This window comes from Erythrolamprus reginae, chromosome 3 (genome assembly GCF_031021105.1).
Source record: "Erythrolamprus reginae isolate rEryReg1 chromosome 3, rEryReg1.hap1, whole genome shotgun sequence".
NCBI classification, from domain to species: Eukaryota; Metazoa; Chordata; class Lepidosauria; order Squamata; family Dipsadidae; genus Erythrolamprus; species Erythrolamprus reginae.
In genome coordinates, this window is record NC_091952.1 from 245,438,361 (window position 1) to 245,464,850 (window position 26,490).

At 42.9% G+C, this 26,490-nt stretch overlaps 1 protein-coding gene across 4 annotated transcripts in view; it reads right to left on the reverse strand.

The window, feature by feature from the left end:
• Positions 1 to 26,490, reverse strand: part of CYRIB (CYFIP related Rac1 interactor B) — a 165,709-nt gene that overhangs the window by 114,342 nt on the left and 24,877 nt on the right. The window contains exon 1 of one of the 4 annotated variants that reach the window (XM_070748304.1): positions 17,567 to 17,815. The exons of 2 other annotated variants lie outside the window; for them this stretch is intronic. The gene's annotated coding sequence lies outside the window, so the exon portion shown is untranslated. Of the gene's footprint in view, positions 1 to 17,566; positions 17,816 to 26,490 lie in introns of those variants that run through there. One more of the 4 variants, XM_070748303.1, reaches the window with a different exon arrangement.

Genomic DNA, 26,490 nt, shown 5'->3' on the forward strand with positions numbered 1-26,490 from the left:
AGAAAACAATAGAGAGAGAGAAAGAAAGCAAGAGAGAGAGAGAAAGAAAGGCAGGGAAGGAGGGAGAGAGAGAAAAAAAGAGAGGAAGGAAGGAAGAGAAAAAGAAAGAGGGATGGAGAGAGAGAGGAAGGAAGAGAGAGAAGGAGGGAGAGAAATAGAGCGAAAGGGAGGAAGAGAGAGAGAGAGAGAATTTTTTTGTCCAAACTTTTTTTAGCCCCCCCATTCCCCCCCCCGCTCAATGTGCCCCATGATTTTGTATATATAAAAAATGTGCCGCAGCTCAAAAAAGGTTGAAAATCACTGATCTAGAATTATATCTATCAGTGTCTTGAATTAAATGGCAAATCAATCCAAATGCACTGGCAAAATACAGTTGTCCGTTTAGAATATGGTTAAACAAACCATCTTGGTTGTCCCAAAAGTGTTTTTTCAAGAAGCAGCTGAACATTCAAATTTTTCTTTGAAGAGGTTTCACTTCTCCTCTAAGAAGGTTCTTCAACTCTGACTGGGTGGTGTGGAATGGAAAGATTTATACTCCTTGATGATAGCTGGTCATTTGGTTCGAAAGAGGCGTCAAAAAGGCCATCTATGTCAAAACCGAACAGCCTTCTCCCAACAGACTAGGATAACTTTGTTGTCACTACAAATGTACACTAATTGGCATACATTAAAATGAAATTTAGTAGCATACAGAGATGGAAGGATACAACATCTTAGTCTATCTTAGTCTACAGCAGTGATTTTCAACCTTTTTTGAGCTGCGCCACATTTTTTACATTTACAAAACCATGGGGCACATTGAGTGAGGATGGGGGGGGCGACTAAAAAAAGTTTGGACAAAAAAAATTCTCTCTCTCTCTTCCTCCCTTTCGCTCTATTTCTCTCTCCCTCCCTCCCTCTTTCACTCTCTTTCTCATTTTTCTCTCTCCTTCCCTCTTTCTTCCTTCCATTTTTTGCTTTCTTTCTCTCTTCCTCCCTCCCTCCCTCTATGTCTTTCTCTCTCCCACCTTCCCTCCCTCCCTCTCTTTCTCTATCTCTCTCTCTCTTTCTTTCTTTTTCTCTCTTGTTCTCTTTCTCTCTCTCTTCCTTTCTTTCTTTCTCTCTCGTTTGCTTTCTTTTTCCCTCTTGCTTTCTCTCTCTCTCTTGCTTTCTTTCTCTCTCTTTTTTCCTTCTCTCTCTCTTGCTCTTTCTCTCTCTCTCTTTCTTTCTTTCTTTCTCTCTCTCTTGTTTTCTTTCTCTCTCTGAGCTTTGCGGCACACCTGACCATGTCTCACGGCACACTAGTGTGCCGCGGCACACTGGTTGAAAAACACTGGTCTACAAGACAAACTTCAACAGTTCCAAGAAGGCTCCCCAGGTGACCCTGAGATAACCCAGATAAACCTCCAGGGAGACCCACAAAAAATGCAAATGACCGGCTGTCTGCCAGAAATATAAATCCTCCCATTCCCCGTCATTCCGTCAGAGCTGAAGAAGCAAAACGTCTTCAAACGAAACCCAGAAAGTCCATTTGCTTCTTGAAAAAGCAACTTTGGGACAACCACGACCTAGATCACTGTTTCCCAACCTTGGCCACTTGAAGATATTTGGACTTTAACTCCCAGAATTCCCCAGCCAGCATTCCAAATATCTTCAAGTGGCCAAGGTTGGGAAACACTGACCTAGATGGCTGAGAATCTCCAGAGATGCTGTCTTGGTTCGTTCAAAATGTTAAAATAATTGAATAATTCCCATTAAACACCGAAAACATAAATTCCATTTTAACCCAGTCTAGTATATAGTTCGATCCTGCTCTTATTAACTGTGCACACACCCCAGTTCCTTAATTTTAATGGAACCCTTTATAAATGCCATTCTTCTTCATTAGCAGCATCCCTATATTTAGGATGTTTTTCCTACCAACCTCATTAACAAGGCAATAAAATGTCCTAGTTCCTATTTGATAAATATAGCCTTTAATACTGTTTTTTTTTTCAACTGCCAACTGCCTACGCTTGCTTCAAACCCACGAGAGGGACGGCAAACCTTTCAGAATCAGATTCCTGCCCTTACTTCAAATCTTCTGAGATAATAAGGGTATCGCAGTCATCTTGCAATAGAATTGGGTGGGAAGCTTTCCCTGGGAATTTGGTTGTTCTGCCTTAAATTTGCAGGAGAAATTCAATTCTTCCGCACGAATCCCAGCGGCCGGTTAGGTCCCACAGAGTGGGCCTTCTCCGGGTCCCATTGACTAAACAATGTCAGCTGGCAGGACCCAGGGGAAGAGCCTTCTCTGTGGCGGCCCCAACCCTCTGGAACCAGCTCCCCCCAAGAGATTAGGATTGCCCCCACCCTCCTTGCCTTTCGTAAACTCCTTAAAACCCACCTCTGCCGTCAGGCATGGGGGAACTGAGACATCTCCCCTTGCCTATGCAGTTTTATGTATGGTATGTTGTATGTATGATTTTTAAACAATGGGTTTTTTTAGACTTTTAATGTTAGATTTATTATTATAGACTTTTAATATTAGATTTGTCATTGTATACTGTTTTTATCACTGTTGTGAGCTGCCCCGAGTCTGCGGAGAGGGGCGGCATACAAATCTAATTAATAGTAATAATAATAATAACAACAACAATGATAATAATAACAACAACAACAACAACAATAACAATAATAATCATACAAATCTAATAAAAAAATAATTCAGTTGGAAGGAGAAGAAATTTAGGAATCTAGTGTTTTCCTTAGGGAAGCAACACTCTAGTGATTTATCTGTGGATGTTCTCAATCACCCAGATCATGGTTGTCCCAAAGGTATGTTGAGATATTCCTGAACTGGAAGAGCCAATGGTAACAAGGTCAGCCCACGAATAGGCATAGCAACTAAGTCAGCCAATGGAAGCTAAACACATCTGAGTCTGTGCAGAGAATCGAAACTGAAACAAGGCAGCTGGGCGTGGCTTAGCTCATTCTGTACTCTTGTCTCACTCTAAACTTTGAACTAGAAGCTGCTTGTATTTTGCTTATAACTGTTATTATGTTGAAGAAGAACTCTACTTATGGTTTTATACATACATACCATACATACACTGCTCAAAAAAATAAAGGGAACACTTAAAGACAATATAGCTCCAAGTGAATCAAACTTCTGTGAAATCAAACTGTCCACTTAGGAAACAACACTGATTGACAATCAATTTCACATACTGTTGTGCACATTAAACTTTGTACAGAACAATGAGAATATTTCAATCATTCAGATCTTAGGAGGTGTTATTTGAGTGTTCCCTTTATTTTTTGAGCTTTTTGCCTCTAGGTTAATTCTCTGCCTTACAAGGCAGAGGCCCCAGGATCAAATCCCAGTAAGGGTATGGCTAGCTGATGAGGCCAGAACAAGGCCGAAATAGAGCTATCCTAGTCTCCCTTAATTTTAAATATTCAGCAAAAATATGTGATACATACAGATTATAGTTTGTTGGCTATGAATAAATTAACTGCCTTGTAATGGCCCTGGGTTGGGCCCAGAGGCAAAAAGGAGCTGTGACGTTCCTTCAATATACCAGGGTGATCTAACAGAAAAAACATATAGCCCCTCCCTGGTACAAAGCTGAAGGGATCAGATCTGGTGGCCTAGAGGTTTTATATATATAAAATGTATTTATTTATTTATTTATTTATTTGATTCTTATGCCGCCCTTCTCCTTAGACTTAGGGCGGCTTACAACATGTTAGCAATAGCACTTTTTAACAGAGCCAGCCTATTGCCCCCACAATCCAGGTGAGGCAACAGGACTATTTTTTTCTTTTGAAGACCTTTCGCTTCTCATCCAAGAAGGTTCTTCAGCTCTGACAGGATAGTGGGAAATGGTCATTTGCATCCTTTTTAGAGGGTCGTTGAAGCACTCAGTTTATTTTATTTTATTTATTTTATTGCATTTATATGTCGCTCACTCCAAAATAGACTCTGAGTGGCTAACAACAGTCATAAATACAATACTAATAAAAAAGCAATAAATACATCAATAAAACCTACAGTGCCATAAAAACTACTGTACATTATCATAAAAAAACCCAAAACCATACATACTTGCAGTCAATCCTAATTCCAGGCCTGCTGGAAAAGCCAGGTCTTAACAGCTTTCCGGAAGACTGCTAGGGAGGAGATAATGTGAATCTCTGGAGGCTGTTGATTCCACAGGGTCGGAGCCACCACAAGGAAGGCTCTTCCCCAAACTGACATTGTTTAGCAGGCAAGACCTGGAGAAGACCAACTCTTTGGGCCCTTAACTGGCCGCAGTGAGGTATGAGGGAGAAGGCAGCCCCGTAGATCTGGCCATGAGCCATTTAAGGCTTTAAAGGTAATAACTATCACCTTGAATTGCATTCGGAGACCGACTGGCAACCAATGCAGCTCATGTAAAGATGGAGTAATACGGGCCTACTTTGGTACACCCGTAATTGCACGCGCCGCTGCATTTTGCACCAGCTGAAATCTCTGAAAACTCTTCAAGGGTAGCCCCATGTAGAGCGCATTGCAATAGCCAAGACGAAAGGTGATGAGGGTGTGAGTGACTGTGCAGAGCGCCTCGAGATCAAGTTAGGGCCGCAACTGGTAGACGAGATAAACTTGCGCAAAAGCCCCCCTACCCACAGCTGGTAGAAGTTGTTCTAACCTCAGCTGTGGATCTAGGAGGACACTGTTAGTGTGTCTCGGTGCAGCCGGTGTGAAACCGTTGACATACGCACAGCAGAGTGATAGCCATGGTGTAATTATGGGGGTTGGCCAGTAAATGCTCAGACTTAGTATTTAACGAAGTATTATTATTTACAAATACAGTGGCACCTTGTCATACGAACCCCTCATCATATGAACTTTTCGAGATATGAACCTGGGGTTCGGATTTTTTTTGCCTCTTCTTACGAACTTTTTTCACCTTATGCTGGGATGCCTCGCCTCTGGACTTCCAGTGCAAGCGAAGCGCCCGTTTTTGCGATCCTGGGATTCCCCTGAGGCTCCCCTCCATGGGAAACCCCACCTCCGGACTTTTGTGTTTTTGTGATGGTGCGGTTTTGCTGAGGTTTTCCTCGCTGGGACACCCCACCTCCGGACTTCCGTTGCCAGCGGAGCGCCCGTTTTTGCGATCCTGGGATTTCCCTACAGCATCACAAAAACGCAGAAGTCCGGAGGTGGGTTTCCCATGGAAGGGAGCTTCAGGGGAATCCCACCAATGCAAAAACGGGCGCTTCGGCTGGCAAAAGGGGTGAATTTTGGGCTTGCACGCATTAATCGGTTTTCCATTGATTCCTATGGGAAACATTGTTTCATCTTACAAACCCTTTCACCTTACGAACCTCCTCCCGGAACCAATTAAGTTCGTAAGACAAGGTATCACTGTATATACAAATATCAACAACAGAGTACAAACCGCACACAGCTACTCACAAAGATAACTCCCCCCCCCCCACAGGGAATGGTGCTGGCGCCCTCTTATGGCCAAACTAGCCATAGCTCTTAAAGTCATAATACATCTTTACAGTCACAGACTACCATTGGTAGTTTATTTCATGGCAACCCCAAAAACAGGTGACTGCCAATATATTAATAGACACCCAAGTTGCAAACCCTATCCGAGAGGGGATAGGGAGAGGTTATCTGTGTCCTCAGGGCCACCCGAGTGGTATAAATGGTTTCTGTAGTCTGCAATTTCCACCCACCTCTGAAAGTCCATCCCTTATTCCCACACCACTCAAAAGGTGTTCATCCCAAATTGTATAGCTAAAGGTCTGTGGAGATTCTCAGTTATCCAGGTCCCAAATATCTCCGGGACCGCCTTCTGCCGCACGAATAACAGCGACTGGTTAGGTCCCACAGAGTTGGCCTTCTCCGGGTCCTGTCGACTAAACAATGTCGTTTGGCGGGACCCAGGAGAAGAGCCTTCTCTGTGGTGGCCCCGACCCTCTGGAACCAGCTCCCCCCAGAGATTAGAACTGCCCCCACCCTCCTTGCCTTTTGTAAAGTTCTGAAGACCCATCTCTGCCGTCAGGCATGGGGGAACTGAGACATCTCCCCCGGGCCTATACAGTTTATACATGGAATGTTTGTTTGTGTGTGTGTTTGCTTTTAATAATGGGTTTTTTAGCGTTTTTTAAATTATTAGATTTGTTCTTACATTGTCTTTGTTGTTGTTGTGAGCCGCCCCGAGTCTACGGAGAGGGGCGGCATACAAATCTAATAAATAATAATAATAATAATAATAATGGTTGTCCCAAGGGATGCAAATGACCAGCTATCTGCAAGGAATATAAACTCTTCCATACCACACTATCCGATCAGAGCTGAGGAAGCTTCTCGGGTGAGAAGCGAAACCCCTTCAAAAGGGGGGAAAAAACCCCCAAGAAAGTCCAGTTGCCTCTTGGAAAAAAAAGAAGCATCCAGTGATTTCCAAATCCTTTCCAATCTCCACTTAACAAGAGCTATTTCACTCTGACTCAGCAAAGCCTTTTATGTATACAGGAAGCTCCCTCAGAAGCAGCCACTTCTCTTATTTCCTAAACAAATCACTCAGCTGCCTCCACAAGCACAGAAGGAAATGCCAAGAACTGGACTTGGCAATTTTAGCTTTAAAAAAAAATAAAAATAAAATGCTGCGGTACTGAAAAAGGAGCAATTTAAATACAGCATGAGCAACTGAGGCAGATCATTTTTTGCAAGCTCAAGGGAGGTCATAGAGGAATAAAAGTTATTATCAACAACCGGTAGTCCTCGATGTACGACCGCAGCAAAGTTTCTGTTCCTAAGCAGGACGCTGGTTGAGAGAATACTGCCTCATTTTGCAACCTTTCTTGCTGCAGTTGCTAAGGTAGCATTAAGCCAGTAACATGCTTGTTAAGTAAATGTGACTTCCCCATTGACTTCCTTCCTTCCTTCCTTCCTTCCTTCCTTCCTTCCTTCCGTACTTACTTACTTACTTACTTACTTACTTACTTACTTACTTACTTACTTACCAAATTTGTATGCCGCCCCTCTCCGCAGACTCGGGGTGGCTAACAACAGTAATAAAACAATATAAACAAATCTAATATTTCACTTAATTTTAAAAAGAAACCCCAATTTAATAAACCAATCATACATACAGACATAACATGCATAAATTTTTTATAGGCCTAGGGGGAAGGGAATATCTCAATTCCCCCATGCCTGATGAAAGAGGTGGGTTTTAAGGAGCTTATGAAAGGCAAGGAGGGTAGGGGCAACTCTGACATCTGGGGGTAGTTGGTTCCAGAGAGCCGGGGCCGCCACAGAGAAGGCTCTTTCCCTGGGTCCCGCCAAACGGCATTGTTTAGTCGACTTTGCTTGTTGGAAGGTCGCAAAAGGGGATCACATGATCCCACAATTAACTCATATTAACGAATATGGGTTAATTGCCAAGTGTCTGAATTTTGAGATACAGTAATACCTCGTCTTACGAACCTAATTGGTTCCGGAAGGAGGTTCGTAAGGCAAAAAGTTCGTAACACGAAACAATGTTTCCCATAGGAAACAATGTAAAAGCGATTAATGCGTGCAAGGGGGGAAAAATTGCAAAATGGCGCTCCACTGGTCGTCGCCGCCTGGCTGTCATCTTTTAAAACAGTCGGGGGGCTTCTCGGAGTTCTCCTGAACCCGAACCCGAACTTTTCGGGTTCGGGAGGCCGCTGAGAAGCGCTGCCGTCCGGCTGTCACCTTCTGAAACAGCCGGGGGGCTTCTCAGCGTTCTCTCGAACGCCGAACCCAGAAGTTCGGCAAAAGTTCGGGTTCAGGTTCTGGAGGCCACCAAGAAGCGCCCGGCTGTTTCAGAAGGTTACAGCTGGGCGGCAGCACCTGGCGGAGCACCGTTTTTGCGATCAGCAGCGGCGTTTTCGGTCGATCTGGAGGCTGAAACGGAGGTGGGGAATCCCAATAGGGAATTCCATGGGCGGAGCTTTGACGTCACAAAGACATCCTTCCTGGAGGTGCCTACAACATGAGTGACGTCAAGCTGCTCACGGCCATTCCTCCCCAAGGTCAAACACAGCCCTGATGCAGCCCTTACCCCTGCGTTATAAGAATATAAAAACCCCTACCACTTTTGTTATCCTTTTGTCTTATTTTTTTTAATTTTAAAAAAATATTTTATTTACAAATATATGAAGAATACATATAATTGTGATTGACAATAAAAACACTGCGGATTACAAAAGACAATAATCATGTTGGATTATAGTCTAAGACATATACTTGACAATAGACCAAGACAAATAAACAAAAAGAACAATAAACATATAAACATACAAAAAGAAAGAAAAGAAAGAGAGGGAAAAAGAAGAGTGAAGGGAAGAAAGGAGTGGGCGGGTGTACGGTAGACCTGTGTTGAGATTATGAACTAGATATATTTTCGGCAGCTCATTTCCTTATATCCAATATTTAAAATGATAAATAAGTAAAAGAAAGCGTTGAATAAATCAAGCTAAAGAGGTTTTAAAGAAGCCAGTCTACTTTTAGAGTACATATTGATGTCTCTTGCATCTATTGAAAAAGAAGGCAAGGTTTAATACCAGATTTGTATCTGTTTGAATATATATGCTTTTGTCTTGATGCACATAAAGTTAAGCTGTATTTGAAAGCCACACAAAAAAAAGACTCCCTTGCCATGTATCCAGTACAAAACTGGGGGGTTTTTTTGCAGTTGTAAGACCTCTGGCTCACTCCAGTTGTTCACAATGCAAAATAGACCAGCAAGGGAAGAGGCGCAAGACAAGAACTCTACTACAGCTATTATCCCAGATATTTCTGGGATCGTAACATTGCAGGAGAAATCTACAATTAAATTGTGAAGGAGATGGTGTGTGTTGGTTCTGCTTGAGATGCAAATAGTCCTAGGCTTACGTTTTGTTTTGCGACCGTTCAAAGTTACAACAGCACTGAAAAAAGCGACTTACGGCCATTTTTCACACTTACAACCAAAGCAGCAATCCCCATGGCTACATGATCGAAGGGCAGATGCTTGTCAACTCGTTCATATTTATGATGTTTGCAGTGTCCTGGGGTCAACTTTTGCAACCTTCTGGCATGTGAAGTGGCAATGGGGAAATCAGATTCACTTCATAATGGGTTACTAAATTAACAATTGCATTGATTTGCTTAACAACTGTCGTAAAGTGGGGTAAACCCCATTTAACGACTATCTGGTTTTATCTGGGCTCAATTGTGCTGATAAGACCAGGGCTATATATATAGTAGGTCCTTAATGTACCGTAATTTTGCTCTGTTGGGACATGGCCTCCATGTTATTATTAACACCTTAGCACCAGGTTTTTAACAAAGCTCAAGTTAACTTAAGTATAAATTATACCCCAGGATATGATCTCATAAGCCTGGGGGGAAAAATGTAAAATCTGTATGCTGAAATTGTCAAGGCATACAAGAGTTGCCTACCTAGGCAGCAATTAAATGCTGTGGGATTGAATAAATACATTTCTCATCCAGTCATACAGGAATAAAAGAGTCACAGTAACCAATGTACGGTCACAATTTTCCTAGGTCCTTTAACAATTGCAAAGATTTATAATTAACTTTCCAGATGCTTCTCGTAGTATTCTAAACATTCTAAAATTGAATTCTGAAAGAACCTTTCAGGCAGCCCAATGATAATTAATACATTAATTCAGGAACCTTTGTGGATCATTGCATTGGCATCCTTCAGTCTCCAAGGACCATGGTATCATGCTTTGGATTCCCCATAGGGCACATTAAATAAGACACGTGGAATAAATAGGACCCTGAGAAAAGTAAATGTACATCCTCTCAAGAGTGAGAATGTGAGGGCTGGTGGTAAATCATGCGTTTGGCAGGAAATACAATCCAGGAAGTAGACGGTTACTACTTACTGAAGATGTCTACCACCAGTGAACATTCAGTGCAATATACACACACACACACACACATAGGTGTATGCAATTGTGAGCTGATTAAGAGATAAGAGTGATTATTTAAAATCTGATCTCATGAATCAACAAGCAAATGATAGTTTCCCCTTAGCAACCACAGCTGGGATCAACAATTCAGTCACTAAGCAAAGAATGCAACTGCGTTAAGGATCTTATTTTAGCATTTTCTTGTCTTATAGATATGCAAAGATCTCCAATTGCCAGGGCTGGTTGCAAAGTTAGTTTTCCAGCACCATCATAAGGCGAAAGATTGCAGTAATTAAACAAGATTCCTAGACAAGACTTGGTCAATGACAATCTATTCTAAGTGCTTAGTGGATTTCATTCTTGAGACTTAATCCTTTACTAGTCTGTCGGCTGATCAGACCTTAAACTGTTCCTAGCGTAAATAACATGTGATTTATAAATCTAGCTCATAGTTGAAAGCATTTTTGGGAAAGCAAATTCAACATCCCTGTTTTGACAAGGTCTTCTGAAATTGATCTGTCTTTGATAAAATGAGGACTCTTAGCACAAACTCAAAGAAATTGAACAGATTTCTACAAGGCCTACAAATGGAGTTAGATTGTTGCATATGTCTTGTAATCTTTTTTAAAAACCAAATTTTTCAGACAGAAAACATTTTGCAAACACACACACACACTCAAACATATGGTATATATAATTAGATTGATATTCAAAGGAAAATCACTACAAATTATACAGAATTTCCACACCTGTGAAATTTAATGCAGGATAGGGATGCATTAATGCAAATTAAAATACACAGAACTAATTTTAAATTGCTAGAAGGGCTAGTTCTACACCTGTCAGTCATAGAAAAAGAGTATCTCCCTGTAGAGTCTTTATAAAATAGTTTATTTATAATGACATTTACTGTATAAAACAATATACCGCAGTTAGATCTCTACATTATTTTACTCATTGACTAGGTCAATATAATTAAAAGAGGGGGAAAAGGAATATTACTGCTACTTACTAATTTAAAATTACTGGTAAGTATGTTCCTGGGAATCATTAAAGCACCTGGAATAGCTACTAAAAATTGCATAATAGAAAAAATGGACTATATTAGTTTCCATTAAAAGAAGACTTAACAATAACAGTACTTCAGTCAGCTAATTTTTCTGCATAAAGTGCCACAGTCTTTGATGTTTCTTACAATGATTTTGGAATAGTAATAATACAGTACACACATTTGGGGATTTGTATGCATGATATAATATTAAAGCCATTCCGGGGGTTTTTTTAACCAATCCTTCATTTGGTATGCTTTTTCACAAACAAAGAGGGGGGAAAACTGAATGCTGAATGAATAAATGAATGATGGTATTAATAATTTGAAAGCAAAAATGTCAGATGTACATTATATCAGTTGTGCACCAAGCAATAAAAATGTCAAAAAAAAAGAGAAGACATTTCTAAGTTGCTCATCCAGTTATGTTGATACTCTGAAAGATATCTGTGAGTTAATGGTTTCTTATCTAAAAAGTGGCATCTTAGCACAATATCATTGACACTGTATGGACACAAGGGAAATTTCCTAGGATTCTTACAAACAGGAATAATACAAACTCAAGTTATAGTCCGAAGTACTACCTACCGGTATATAGAGTATTTACACTTCCTTAAAGAAGGGAATGTAAAATTAAAATCTGTTTTTACTGAGACCTAAGATACATAATAATAGTAAAGTCATACAGATGCATTTTCATCTTGACATCTGTTAATAACTCCAGATGTATTTCAGACTTCTAATTAACTTGCTCTTCCAATAAATTGCAGCTCCAATTAAGTTTAGCTTCTGAAAGATAACTGCAGAGACAGAAATTGAACCGCAAATTATTGATTGATAATATTGTTAGACGGTCATCAGGAGGGAATTTGTTTGAAGATTAGCTGTAGAATAAATTAGCGCTACCAAGATTAGGTACAATAAATCAAATAGGGAGACAGAAAAACGAAGCATTAAACTGATTCACATATAACTCAGTAATACCTTCAATAAAACCCACTGTGTTAATGATCAACATTATGACCATGGAATAAGCATCAAAAGACTGCCACTCTGAAGCTGGGTAAATTTACTCATGGAGTAAGTTTTACTAGCTTTATTTCCAAATCCATTATGTTCAGTCACAGAAGAATACAAAAGAAAATTCAATCAATACTCCCGGAACTTTGTGCAAGGGTTTTTAATTATACGTTGAGTCCACTTTAGGATTCTATTATCTCTGCTAAGTTATTTAATATCTAAAAAAAATATTTACAGATCCCTCACATCCTGGATACAAACGGTTTTAACTCTTACCCTCAAAACGCTGCAGAGCACTGCAGGCCAGAACTACTAGACATAAGAACAGGTTTTTTCCCCGAACGTCATCACTCTGCTAAACAAATAATTCCCTCAACTCTTTCAAACTATTTACGAAGTGTGCACTACTAATAATCTTCTCATTGTACCCATCACCCTTCTCCTCCCACTAATGACTGTATGACTGTAACTTTGCTGCTACTATTTATATTGACTGTTTCCTAAAGTGATTTGATTGCTTATTTGACCCCTATGACAATCATTAAGTGTTGTACCTTATGATTCTTGACGAACCTATCTTTTATGTACACTGCGAACATATGCACCAAGACAAATTCCTTGTGCATCCAATCACACTTGGCTAATAAAGAATTCTATTCCATTCCAATGAAATTCTTGAAGAGGGATCATAGGTCATCAATACGCAAATGACTCCCAGGTTTCTCTTTCACCTTTGAGGAAACAGCTGTGGTTCTATTTGTCCTAAGCCCGGTTTCTGGATGGAGTTGAGGAGGACAAAATTGAGCGCCACCATTAAAGCAAGCTAAGTCAATGGTCAGTGGGTCAACTGCTAAAATGAATGGCCTCCAGATGAAACTATGGCAGGGTAATGCCCCATTGAAAAGCCTTAACTATGACTAACTTCAATGTTAACTAGCTTCAATGGCTTTCAAGTTATTGTGTGAAGATTGGTAATCTTTGCACAATTAGACATGCTTTCATAAGTTCCCACCTGTGTTTCTCCAAAGATCACATGTAGTGTTCTGTCGGGCTCTCTGGTAGACTCCTCTCAAAAATTCACAGGTACAAATTTCAGACACACACATGTTTGAAAATTCAAAACAATGTTCTTTATAATGAAAATTCACTTAAACTAAGCCCTCTTTTGGTATAGCAAAGAGCACTGGTCTCCAAACAAACTGGTAATTGGTACAAGTCCCTTATCAGTTCTGTGATACTTAGCTTGCAGCTGTGAGGCAATTCACAGTCCTTCTTCTTTCACAAAGTGAAACACACTTTGCTCTGGTTTAGTTTCAAAGTGGGGAAAAATCAGCACACAAAAGGTCTAAGTCAGTAAAGCAGACACGAAACACAATGATCAGATAATCCTCCACAATGGCCAAACCCACAGGCTGCTATTTATAGCAGCCTCACTAATGACCACAGCCCCACCCAACCACAGGTGGCCTCATTTTCTTTGATAATAATCTCTCAGTTGTTGTTGCCTATGCATTGCTCTCCCCATGTGTGGCTGTATCATTAACTCTTGTTCTGAATCCAAGGAGGAGCTAGATAATTGATCTCCTTCTGAGCTGTCTGCCACACTCTCCTCCTCCCTGTCACTCATGTCTTCTTGGTCAGAGGAGCCTTCATCAGCAGATTCCACAGGGGGGGGGGAGAGAAACAGGCCTGCAGCATGTGTATGTCTCCCCCACATCCACAGTCCTTGGGGCAGGAGCTGGGCCAGAGCTAACCACAACATGTAGGAATGTCTTTAAATAAAGTTCAGAAATAAAGGGCTGCAAGACTAACAACTAGCATCAGTTTTTAGTAACCATTTCAAGTTACCATGGCACTCTGCATTTGGGAATGAGTTAGGCACCTCATTTCTCATGAAGTACATTTAGAGAGACACAACTTACACATTCTCAAAATGTAGGAGAGGGGCGGCATACAAATCCAATAAATAAATAAATAAATTCTACATTAAGATACATGCTGTTGTCATTTAATAAAGATAATTACTATGCTAAAGGCAGAGGTTTTAGGTATAATCTCCATTGTTCATTTCACCCCTGAGTATTAATACTTAGTGTGATATTGTATGGTGCATTACATATATTTAAGACACGTGTATGAATAGCAAGGGAAAAAGTAATCATGACATGAGATACAGAAAACTAACGTGCAACTGGAAATGGAGCAAGTAGCCTTGAAACAAGACTAGAGATCTATACACCAAATCAAAATGAGGATGATATGTAGAATACAGAGGTCAGATCTGCAGAGGTTCGAATCTTATGCAAATGTACTCTCAGCTTGGTTCATGTGATGAGTTTATCCACAATGAACTCATTTTTCCAGCCACAAAGACTCAATTCACACAACACCCTAGGCTAAGATGGGGTTAGCTAATTTGCAAGATCTTATAGGTTCACAATCACTTGAAAGTAAGTAAATATAACAGTAGTCCTACCAACAAAATAAGATGCTATAGAAAAAGTGAAAGAACAGAGGGGCAGGAATGACAATGTTCTGTAATTAAAACTTAAGCAAAACAAGAGCTTTCAATTGATGGGAGAAACTATGCAACAGTTAGAAAAAAATGTGAACAACACAGTGGTTGCCCTAAGGATTTGCAGAATGACAACTGCCCCTATTTGTAATCTTCATTCATTAGTTGATTCATTCATTCATTCATTCAGTATAGCCACCCATCCTGACAAATGACTCTGGGTGGTGGTGAAGTTAAAATAAATTAAAATAATTCCGATTGCAGATATAAATATTGTAATACACACTGGCCAAGAAAGATATCACAATCCACAGTGGTTAATACAGCCAGGAGACAAGACCTTTCATATCATACACTAGGCTTAGGACCAGGAAGGAGGTTTTCACAAAAGTTTGCAAAAGAGATTACAAAAGTCCAATAGGATGATAATAAGTGCAGGTCAACATATAATCTGTCCTTAAGTCGTTTAGAGCAGTGTTTCCCAACCCTGGCAACTTGAAGATATCTGGACTTCAACTCCCAGAATTCCCCAGCCAGCATTTGCTGGCTGGGGAATTCTGGGAGTTGAAGTCCAGATATCTTCAAGTTGCCAAGGTTGGGAAACACTGGTTTAGAGCCATAAATGCCATTAGGTAAACAGTAAACATGTTTATTATTTATTTATTTATTTATCTAATTTATATGCCGCCCAACCCTTCAAGGACTCTGGGCGGCTTACAACAAATAAAAACAATATTTAAAAGAACAATTTAAAAAAAAATTACAAAACCCTAGTAAAAGCCATACATCTCTCTCAATATCTCTCATAGCCAGATCTAGATGGTATCTCATTCCAGCCACAGGCCTGCCGGAAAAGCCAGGTCTTTACAGCTTTGTGGAAGGCCAGTAGAGGTGGGGAGGGTATGGCTCTCCGGGGGCAGCTGGTTTCAGAGCCGGAGCCGCCACAGAGAAGGACCCGCCAGTTGGCGTTGTTTAGTTGATGGGACCCGGAGAAGGCCATCCCCATTTGCCTTCAACTGCTAACTGAAGCAGTGCAGCTGCTTTATGTGCAAAGGCGAATGCCGCACTCGGCCACTGCATTCTGTGCTAATGGCAGTTTTCTGATCAAATGCAAGGACAGCTCCAGGTAAACCCATTACAGCAGTAGTCCTCGACTTATGACCCCAATTGAGCCCAACATTTCTGTTGCTAAGCGAGACAGTTCAGTGAGTTTTGCCTCATTTTACAACCTTCTTGCCACAGTAGTTAAGCAAATCACTGCAGCTGTTAAGTGAGTTAACACGGTTGTTAGTGGAATCTGGCTTCTACATTGACGTTGCTTGTCTGAAGATTGCAAAATGAGATCCCGGAAACTGCAATAATCATAAATGCATGCCAGCTGCCAAGCAGGTCAATCTTGATCACATGACCACACAAAAATGCTGCAATGGTTGTTAAGTACAAAAACCGGTCATAAAGCCACCTTTTTCAGTGCCACGGAAAATTTGAACACTCACTAAATGAATGATTGGAAGTAGAGGACTATCTGTAGCAGGTGGACAAAAGCTAAGAAATCATTGCCTCTTGGGTAGATGGGTTGAATATAAACTAAGCAAAATGAATAAAACTAAATCCAGGTGGGTAATCTTGGGCCAGCCATTCTCTCTGAGTTAAGAAGGAGGCAACAAAAGACCATTTTTGAAAAACCTTGTCTGTAAAATTGGGACAGATGGACAGAAGAAAGGGAGGGACGATGGAAGAAGATAGAGAAAGGGAGGGAAGAATGGAGTAGAGAATGGATGGATCTGAAGTATGGAAGGCGTGCGGAAGGAAGGAAGGAAGGAAGGAAGGAAGGAAGGAAGGAAGGAAGGAAGGAAGGAAGGAAGGAAGGAGATGGATGAATAGGTGGAAGGAAGGGAGGGAGGGAGGGAAGGAGTGCAGAAGGAAGGAAGGAAGGAAGGAAGGAGATGGATGACTAGGTGGAAGGGAGGGAGGGAGGAATGGAAGGAGTGCAGAAGGAAGGAAGGAAGGAAGGAAGGAAGGAAGGAAGGAAGGAGATGGATGAATAGGTGGAAGGGAGGGAGGGAGGAATGGAAGGAGTGCAGAAGGAAGGAAGGAGATGGATGAATAGGTGGAAGGGAGGGAGGGAGGAATGGAAGGAGTGCAGAAGGAAGGAAGGAAGGAAGGAAGGAAGGAAGGAAGGAAGGAAGGGAATCGATGGGTAGAATGGAGGGAGGGAGTAGGAGATGGATGGGGAGGATTTATGAGGGCAGCAGCATCTCTTAACAACCAATTGACTCTACTCAAAACTGCAGCCATTCCCTTAACAACTCTGGCAAGAAAAGAGGGCACCGGTGAGGCTTAAGTAGATGTCTCCAACCTTGTGGACTTCAACTCCCAGGATTCCTCAGCCAGCAAAGCTCCCCATCCATCCATTTGTGGACTTCAACTCCCAGAATTCCTCAGCCAGCATAGCTCCCCATCCATCTATCCATCCACCCACTTGTGGGCTTCAACTCCCAGAATTTCTCAGCCAGACTACTGGGAGTTGAAGTCCACATGTCTAAAAGTTGGAGACCCCCTGGGCTTAAGGACTCCCTTCACCAATTTCTCACTTAGCAACCGAAATTCTTGGCTCCACCGCGGTCGTAAGTCGGGGACTACCCGTAAAAGGTGAAGGTAGGGGTACCAAGGGATTCAAGATTTGGGGGTGGGGTAGGGAAATGCAATTTGAACCTCCCACTGCCCCTTCCCTCCCCGTTCTGGGGAAGAGGCCAAGCGGAGGCAAACCACGAGGAGGAAGAGCAGCAACAGAAACCACGTGGAAAGGAAAAGCGAGAGAGGGGGGAGAGGGAGGGGCCAAGGAACGGGTTTCCAAGGGAACCGCGCGTGAGGGGGCTCGCGCCGAGGGGCGGGGCCGCACGGCAGGGGAAGGGGCGGGGCCGGCCCATGTGCCGCGCGGGAGGGGCCGAGTGCCTCTGCAGACGGGAGCCGGGGGGGGGGGGCAATCGCGCGCGGGAAAAAGCCTTTCTCCCCCACCCTTCCCTTTTTAAAGCGAGGCCTCTCCCGCCCTCCGCCGCCTTACTCACCGCGCTATATTCCGCCCTCCCCCGAAAGCTTGAGGGGAGGGACTCAGGTGGGCAAAGCGGAGCCGCCCCGCACTGGACCAAGCAAGACCAGAGGTGTGTGGAGACGAGGACGGGCCACCGCCGGGGTGTGTGCGTGCGTCACGCGCGTGCGCGTCAAACGAGCCGGATATCTACCGGGAGGCGCAGCTGCAGCCGCCCGGGGAGAGAGGGTGGCGTGCGGCAAGGGCGGTTGTGGCGGCCGCGGGCGACTGTTTGAGGGACTGCGCATGCGCCACTGCCGGCAAAAGGCAAAAAAAGAGGAAGGGGGAGAAAGAGAGGGGGGAAAAAATCCGAGTTTCTCTGCGCCTCCCTCAGGGTGAGAAGTGGAGTCGGGCGGGCGCCAAAAATAAATAAATCGCGTGGCTTGTGGTTCCCCGGGCTCCCCAGGAATTTTTTTTTTTTAGACCGTGGATCGGGCGGAGTGCCCGTCCCGCGAAAAAAGCCCAAAATTAAGTGGCAATGATTTTTGGGGTGGGTGGGTAAGTTGAGGGTGAGGGGAGACTTTACCAACCCTTGAAAACATAAGAGATGCTTCCTACAGAGTCCAGACCCTATGAGCAGGAAGGACTCTGCAGAATCCTTGTTGAATAAACCATGGTTTGTTGAATGCTTATTGCATGTGTTGCCTATGCAATAAGCTTAAACGAGAATTAGCAAGCCAATGTGAATTACCAACAGTTCCCAACATAAAGGCCATAGAAATAAGTGAAGGTGCAGCAAGGAAAATCAAAAGATTATACATACATACACACATGTTTATTATAATACATATAATAAACATATATATGTTTTGTTCTGTCGAACTGATGAGAGCAAAACAGCTTAAAATATATTTATACTAGTCTCCCTTTTCATTATCAGCAAAAATGTTATATATACTGTACTGCTCAAAAAAATAAAGGGAACACTCAAATAACACATCCTAGATCTGAATGAATGAAATATTCTCATTGAATGCTTTGTTCTGTACAAAGTTGAATGTGCACAACAGCATGTGAAATTGACTGTCAATCAGTGTTGCTTTCTAAGTGGACAGTTTGATTTCACAAATTTGATTTACTTGGAATTATATTGTGTTGTTTTAAATGTCCCCTTTATTTTTTTGAGCGGTGTACATACACACAAATATGTGTGTGTGTGTAACATTTTTGTTGATAATTAATTAAAAGGAAGGGAGACTAGTATAGATGTATTTCGAGCTTATTATGCTCTCATCAGCTAGCCATAGTTACATATAGAGATTATAGTTTGTCGGCTATAAATGTTTAACTGCCTTAACGTATCTGGCTTGTATTACTGAATTATTACTTGTATCTCTGATCTATTAGCTGGATATCTGCAAGACCTCCACATTTCCTCTGTGTATGTGTATCTTTGACCATTCAGAGATACCTCTGCTCACTCCTTAACACAGCTCACTTTGCTTTTCAGAAGATCCCAAAATATACTGCTCAAAAAAATAAAGGGAACACTCAAATAACACATCCTAGATCTGAATGAGCGAAATATTCTCATTGAATACTTTGTTCTGTACAAAGTGGAATGTGCACAACAGTATGTGAAAATGATTGTCAATCAGTGTTGTTTAAGTGTTCCCTTTAATTTTTTGAACAGTGTATGGTCATACAATCCTGGGTGGGACACAATATGCAGCCGTCATAATATGAACCTTTTGTCAAGCATCTGAATGTAAAATCACGTGACCATGTGGATGTTGCAATGGTCATAAGTCCCTTTTTTCCAGCGCCATAACTTCGAATGGTCACTAAATAACCTGCTGTTAAATCAAGGAATACCTGCAGTAGGTTGGGTTAATTCTGCTTATGGATAAAGATAGCCACCATTAAAGCAGCACCCATAAAGAATTTGGGTATTGCTTTAGGGAGCAAAATGTACAGGTAATCTTTAACTTACGACCACAGTTGAACTCCAAATTTCTTTGGCTGAGTGTCACGTTTCTTAAGTGAATTTTACCCCATATTACAACTTCACAGTTGTCGATTTTGCTTGGTCAGAAGGTCTCAAATAAGATCCTGGGACACTGCAACCTTCACAGTTTATGAGTCAGTGGCTAAACTGCCTGAATTTTGATCATGTGACCTTGGGGATACTGCAATAGTCATAAGTGTGAAAAATAGCCATGTGGCTTTTTTCCCCCAATTCAACTCAACTCAAATCTTTATTGTCACTGCACATCATATGCACAATGAGATTGGTTGAGCTCTCTCAGTGTGTTCCACAATACAACTCACAGGGAAGACAGAAAATCCCTAACACATATTAACAACACCCTGCTCTATTCCACCAGTGTAAACATTTTACATGTTGCGCCAGCCCTGCGAGTCCATTGTACTATATAGTTGTGTGTGTGTGTGGGGGGGGGGTGTATAGACAAACAGACGATAGATAGATAGTTAGATAGGTAGGTAGGTAGATAACTAGGTAGATAACTAGGTAGGTAGGTAGGTAAGTAGATAGATAGGTAGGTAGATAGATAGATAGATAGATAGATAGATAGATAGATAGATAGATAGATAGATAGATAGATAGATAGATAGATAGATAGAAAGGTAGGTAGGTAGATAACTAGGTAGGTAGGTAGGTAGATAGATAGATAGATAGATAGATAGATAGATAGATAGATAGATAGATAGATAGATAGATAGATAAGTAGGTAGATAAGTAGGTAGATAAGTAGGTAGATGGGTAGATAGAAAGACAGACAGAGTATATACAGTAAAAACCTTCAAATTTCTAGATTCTATCATATCTCAAGACCTAAAATGCAACCCAACAAGACAAACACAGATTTCAGAGAATCAGAACTGCAGAAAAAACAATTACTGCCAACCTGCTTTCCATCGAGGACCTGTATACTGCACGAGTCAAAAAGAGGGCGGGGAAAATATTTACTGACCCCTCGTATCACGGATACAAACTGTTTCAACTCCTACCCTTAAAATGATGCTATAGAGCACTGCACACCAAGACACTAGACACAAGAACAGGGTTTTTTCCTGAACGCCATCACTCTGCTTAACGAATAATTCCCTCAACAATGTCAAGCCATTTACTAAGTGTATACAGGTACTACTATTAATCTTCTCATTGTTCCTATCACCCATTTCCTATAACTATATGACTGTAATTTTGTTGCTTGCATCCTTACGATTTATATTAATATTGATTGTTTCCTGATTGCTTATCTGTATCCTATGACAATCATTAAGTGTTGTACCACATGATTCTTGACAAATGTATCTTTTTCTTTTATGTACACTGAGAGCATATGCACCAAAGACAAATTCCTTGTGTGTCCAATCACACTTGGCTAATAAAGAATTCTACTCTACTCTACTCTACTCTGTTCATGACGTTATTTTACATTACAGAGTCTGACAGCCCACATAGTGTCGTAATTTCCAATGGTCACTAAATGAACTGTCATAAGCCGGGAACTACTTTATTGGTTCGGCCCTATTCCATGGTGAGCAGCAGCTATTTCCTCCTTCAATGGGTCCTCCATTAACACCAAGCGCTGCTCCCCAAACACACCCTTGCCACAGCCTCTCTCTCTCCTTAGGGCTTAATCCGATTAGTATCGCAAACTCTGGTGGGGTTTTATTCTTTCTGAATGACACTGTCACAACATTGTTCGACATGCCAAAAGCAAAGAGTCTCGGGTCAGCCTCGGACTCTGAGGTTCTCATCGACCAGATGGTCACGCAGGTGGGGGGTTGGGGGGACGACAGGTTGTCGCCCCACATGCCAGGAGGACTTTAGTTTGAAAAGAACTTAAACAGAAAAGAGGATTTCTGATTCTCGGGACTTTTTATTTATTTATTTATGTTTAATTTTAAACAATGAGCTTTAGGAAGAGCTGTTCTTCTGCATTGCCGGTACGTTAATTCCACCCTACTGGGCTTTGTTGTGGTTAGCTCTGGCCCAGCTCCTGCCCCAAGGACTGTGGATGTGGGGGAGACATCCACATGCTGCAGGCCTGTTTTGCCCCACCAGTGGAATCTGCTGATGAAGGCTCCTCTGACCAAGAAGACATGAGTGACAGGGATGAGGAGAGTGTGGTAGACAGCTCAGAAGGAGATCAATTATCTAGCTCCTCCTTGGATTCAGAACAAGAGTTAATGATACAGCCAGGCATGCGGAGAGCGATGCATAGGCAACAACAACTGAGAGATTATTATCAAAGAAAATGAGGCCACCTGTGGTTGGGTGGAGCTGTGGTAATTAGTGAGGCTGCTATAAATGGCAGCCTGTGGGTTTGGCCATTGTGGAGTATTATCTGATCCTGGTGTTTCATGACTGCTTTACTGACTTTGACCTTTTGTGTGCTGATTTTTCCCCGCTTTGAAACTAAACCAGGGCAAAGTGTGTGTCACTTTGTGAAAGAAGAAGGACTGTGAATTGCCTCACAGCTGCAAGCTAAGTATCACAGAACTGATAAGGGACTTGTACAAATTACCAGTTTGTTTGGAGACGAGTGCTCTTTGCTATACCAAAAGAGGGCTTGGTTTAAGTGAATTTTCATTATAAAGAACATTGTTTTGAATTTTCAAACGTGTGTGTGTCTGAAATTTATACCTGTGAATTTTTGAGAGGAGTCTACCAGAGAGCCCGACAGAACAGGCTTAGTCTTGGTTGAAGACATGAGTGTAAAAAAATAGAATAGAATAGAATTTTATTGGCCAAGTGTGATTGGACACACAAGGAGTTTGTCTTGGTGTATATGCTCTCAGGGTACATAAAAGAAAATATACATTTGTCAAGAATCATGAGGTACAATGCTTAATGATTGTCATAGGGGTCAAATAAGCAATCAGGAAACAATATGAATACAAATCTTAAGGATACAAGCAACACATTACAGTCATACAGTCATAAGTGGGAGGAAATGGGTGATAGGAATGATGAGAAAAAAACTAGTGGTAATAGTAGTGCAGACTTAGTAAATAGTTTGACAGTGTTGAGGGATTTATTTGTTTAGCAGAGTGATGGCATTTGGGGGAAAAACTGTTCTTGTGTCTAGTTGTCTTGGTGTGCGGTGCTCAAGCGACGTTTTGTGGGTAGGAGTTATGATCAGGGACTCAATAGGATAGACCCCAGGCCAATGGGACTCTCATTGCAGATCTCATGAAGGTGACTGTGCCTGAATTGAAAAGCTTAACTGCACAAATTATAAACAACTAGACAATGACAGTTCACCCCCATGCCATTACTCTGCTAAACAACTAATTCCCACACACTGTCAAAACTATTTAAGACTTGCTATTATTTTTCTCATCTTCCCTATTAGCTATCACCTTTTCTACTTACAACTATAACTTGGTTGCTTTTATCCTTCTGGTATCCTTCTGCACCGGCTGGAGGGGCTGGGGGTGGGAGGCACTGTTCTTCAGTGGTTCTCCTCCTACCTCTCTGGCCGGTCGCAGTCGGTGTTAGTGGGGGGACAGAGGTCGACTCCTAGGTCTCTCCCTTGTGGGGTGCCTCAGGGGTCGGTCCTCTCCCCCCTGCTATTCAACATCTACATGAAACCGCTGGGCGAGATCATCCAAGGACATGGGGTGAGGTATCATCAATATGCGGATGACACCCAGCTTTACATCTCCACCCCATGCCCAGTCAACGAAGCGGTGGAAGTGATGTGCCGGTGCCTGGAGGCTGTTGGGGCCTGGATGGGTGTCAACAGACTCAAGCTCAACCCGGATAAGACGGAGTGGCTGTGGGTTTTGCCTCCCAAGGACAATCCCATCTGTCCGTCCATTACCCTGGGGGGGGAATTATTGACCCCCTCAGAGAGGGTCCGCAACTTGGGCGTCCTCCTCGATCCACAGCTCACATTAGAACAACATCTTTCAGCTGTGGCGAGGGGGGCGTTTGCCCAGGTTCGCCTGGTGCACCAGTTGCGGCCCTATCTGGACCGGGACTCATTGCTCACAGTCACTCATGCCCTCATCACCTCGAGGTTCGACTACTGTAATGCTCTCTACATGGGGCTACCTTTGAAAAGTGTTCGGAAACTTCAGATCGTGCAAAATGCAGCTGCGAGAGCAGTCATGGGCCTACCTAGGTATGCCCATGTTTCACCATCACTCCGCAGTCTGCATTGGCTGCCGATCAATTTCCGGTGACAATTCAAAGTGTTGGTTATGACCTTTAAAGCCCTTCATGGCATCGGACCAGAATAACTCCGAGACCGCCTCCTGCCGCACGAATCCCAGCGACCGATTAGGTCCCACAGAGTTGGCCTTCTCCGGGTCCCGTCAACTAAACAATGTCGGTTGGCGGGCCCCAGGGGAAGAGCCTTCTCTGTGGCGGCACCGGCCCTCTGGAACCAACTCCCCCCGGAGATTAGAACTGCCCCTACTCTTCCTGCCTTCCGTAAACTCCTTAAAACCCACCTTTGCCGTCAGGCATGGGGGAACTGAAACATCTCCCCCCTGGGCACGTTTAATTTATGCATGGTATGTCTGTGTGTGTGTCTGTTAGCATATGGAGTTTTTTAAATATTTAAATATTTTAAATTTGTCTGATTGCTTATGATTTGTTTCTACATGTTGTTAGCCGCCCCGAGTCTTCGGAGAGGGGCGGCATACAAATCTAAGTAATAAATAAATAAATAAAATAAATCTTTGCGATTTATGTTGTTTTATTTAGCTTTATTTAGTACAATTTATGTTGATCACTTATTTAGTATCCTAGGGCTATCACTAAGCGTTGTATAATATGATTCATGATGAATGCATTGTTATGGTGACTATGCTCATGATTTATCACTTATAGCTTTTATCTACCAGTGGGAAGGTAAGTTAGAAGCACCTCTGATAAAAGGAAACATTAGGAAAGGTATGGTAGGCACACTGGTGCGCTTATGCATGCCCCTTAAAAACCTCTTAGCAATGGGCTGAGGTCTACAGTAGATAGTTTAAGGCAGTGTTTCTGAAATAGTGTGGTGGGCCCCTCTGGTGGGGCGCGGACTAATACCAGGGGGGGCGCGTGACCCTGGGGAACATGTTTTTTTTGCCACAGGGAGTAGTGGTTTTTTGCACAGAGTAGGAGATATGAAGTGCAGATAACAAACCCTTAAGAAACACCATGGAAAAATATTTAACAGGGATGAAAAGAAAGGAGGAGAGTGACGGAGATAATGAGACAAACGTAAGTTTCCCGAAAGCTAAGATGAGGAAATAGGACGAAGCGAAACGGATGTAGCTCTTGGCTTCACTAGTGACTACGGTGGCAGACGAGGAAAGACCAGTATGTTTACTATGTCTAAAAATGTTGGCAGCGGACAGCATGAATACAAGTAAATTAAGGGGTCACTTAAACACATTACACCCCAATCACACTGATAAGAGATTTTTTCAGCGAAAACATGCTGAATATTGCAAACAATCGTCCCGGCGGAGAGTTGGGGGGGGGGCAGGAAATATTTATTTCCTGGGAGGACATAACACAAAACTATTTATGTATTTATTGTATTTGTACGCCGCTCATTCCAAAACGGACTCACTCAATTGAGAAACACTGATCTAAGGTTAAGTGGGGGCTGGTTGGCTGGACATTATGCCATTATTATTATTATTATTATTATTATTATTATTATTATTATTATTTAAATTTGTATGCCGCCCCTCTCCGTAGACTCGGGGCGGCTCACAACAATAGTGGCAAAACAATATGTAATACAAATCTAATAATTTAAACTAAAAAACCATAATTTAAAAACATGCACACAACACACCATACATAAACAATATAGGCCTGGGGAAGTTATTTCAGTTTCCCCATGCCTGACGACAGAGGTGGGTTTTAAGGAGCTTACGAAAGGCAAGGAGGGTGGGGGCAATTCTAATCTCAGGGGGGAGTTGATTCCAGAGTGTTGGGGCCGCCACAGAGAAGGCTCTTCCCCTGGGTCCCGCCAGACGACATTGTTTAGTCCAGCGTTTCCCAACCGGTGTGCCGCGGCACACACCGTCAGGTGTGCCGCGGCGAGAGGCGGCGGAGGAGAGTGGGCGGATCGGGCGGGCAATGGGGCAGGGCGGAGAAGCCAGGGGCGCGTTTGGCCGGAGGCACCTACTGCCGTACCTTCCTGCCCCTGCCTCCCCACGGTGCCTCCGGCCAAACACGCCCCTGGCTTCTCCGCCCTGCCCCATTGTCCGCCCGATCCGCCCACTCTCCTCCGCCGCCGCCTCCAGCCTTGGGGCGAGCAATCCGGGAGTCCGAGACTGTGTGGCTTTGCGCCATGAAGAGAAAACGGCCGACTTTTCCCTGCTGCCGTTTTCTCTTCATGGCGCAAAGCCACACAGTCCCGGACTCCCGGATCGCTCGCTTCTCCGGTCAGCAAAGCCATCTGCCCAGGAAAGCGCCGCGCTGGCCGGAGAAGCGAGCGATCCGGGAGTCCGGGACTGTGTGGCTTTCGGCCGGGCTAACGGGAGGCGGCGCGAGGCCGGGCGCTGGGGACGTCTGGGAGGGCGAAGAGGCTGATGGGAGAGGGAAAGACATAGAGGGAGGGAAGGAGGGAGAGAGAAAGAGAGCAAAAAAGAGAGAAAGAAAGAAAGAAAGAAAGAGGGATGGAGAGAAAGAAGGGAAGGAAGGGAGAGAAAGAGGGAGAAATAGAGTGAAATGGAGGAAGAGATATTTTTTTTGTCCAAACTTTTCTTTAGCCCCCCTGCCCCCCCCTTCAGTGTTCCCCAGAATTTTGAAAACATGAATAATGTGCCGCGGCTCAAAAAAGGTTGGGAAACACTGGTTTAGTCGACAGAACCCGGAGAAGGCCCACTCTGTGGGACCTAATCGGTCGCTGGGATTCGTGCGGCAGAAGGCGGTCCCGGAGATATTCTGGTCCGATGCCATGAAGGGCTTTATAG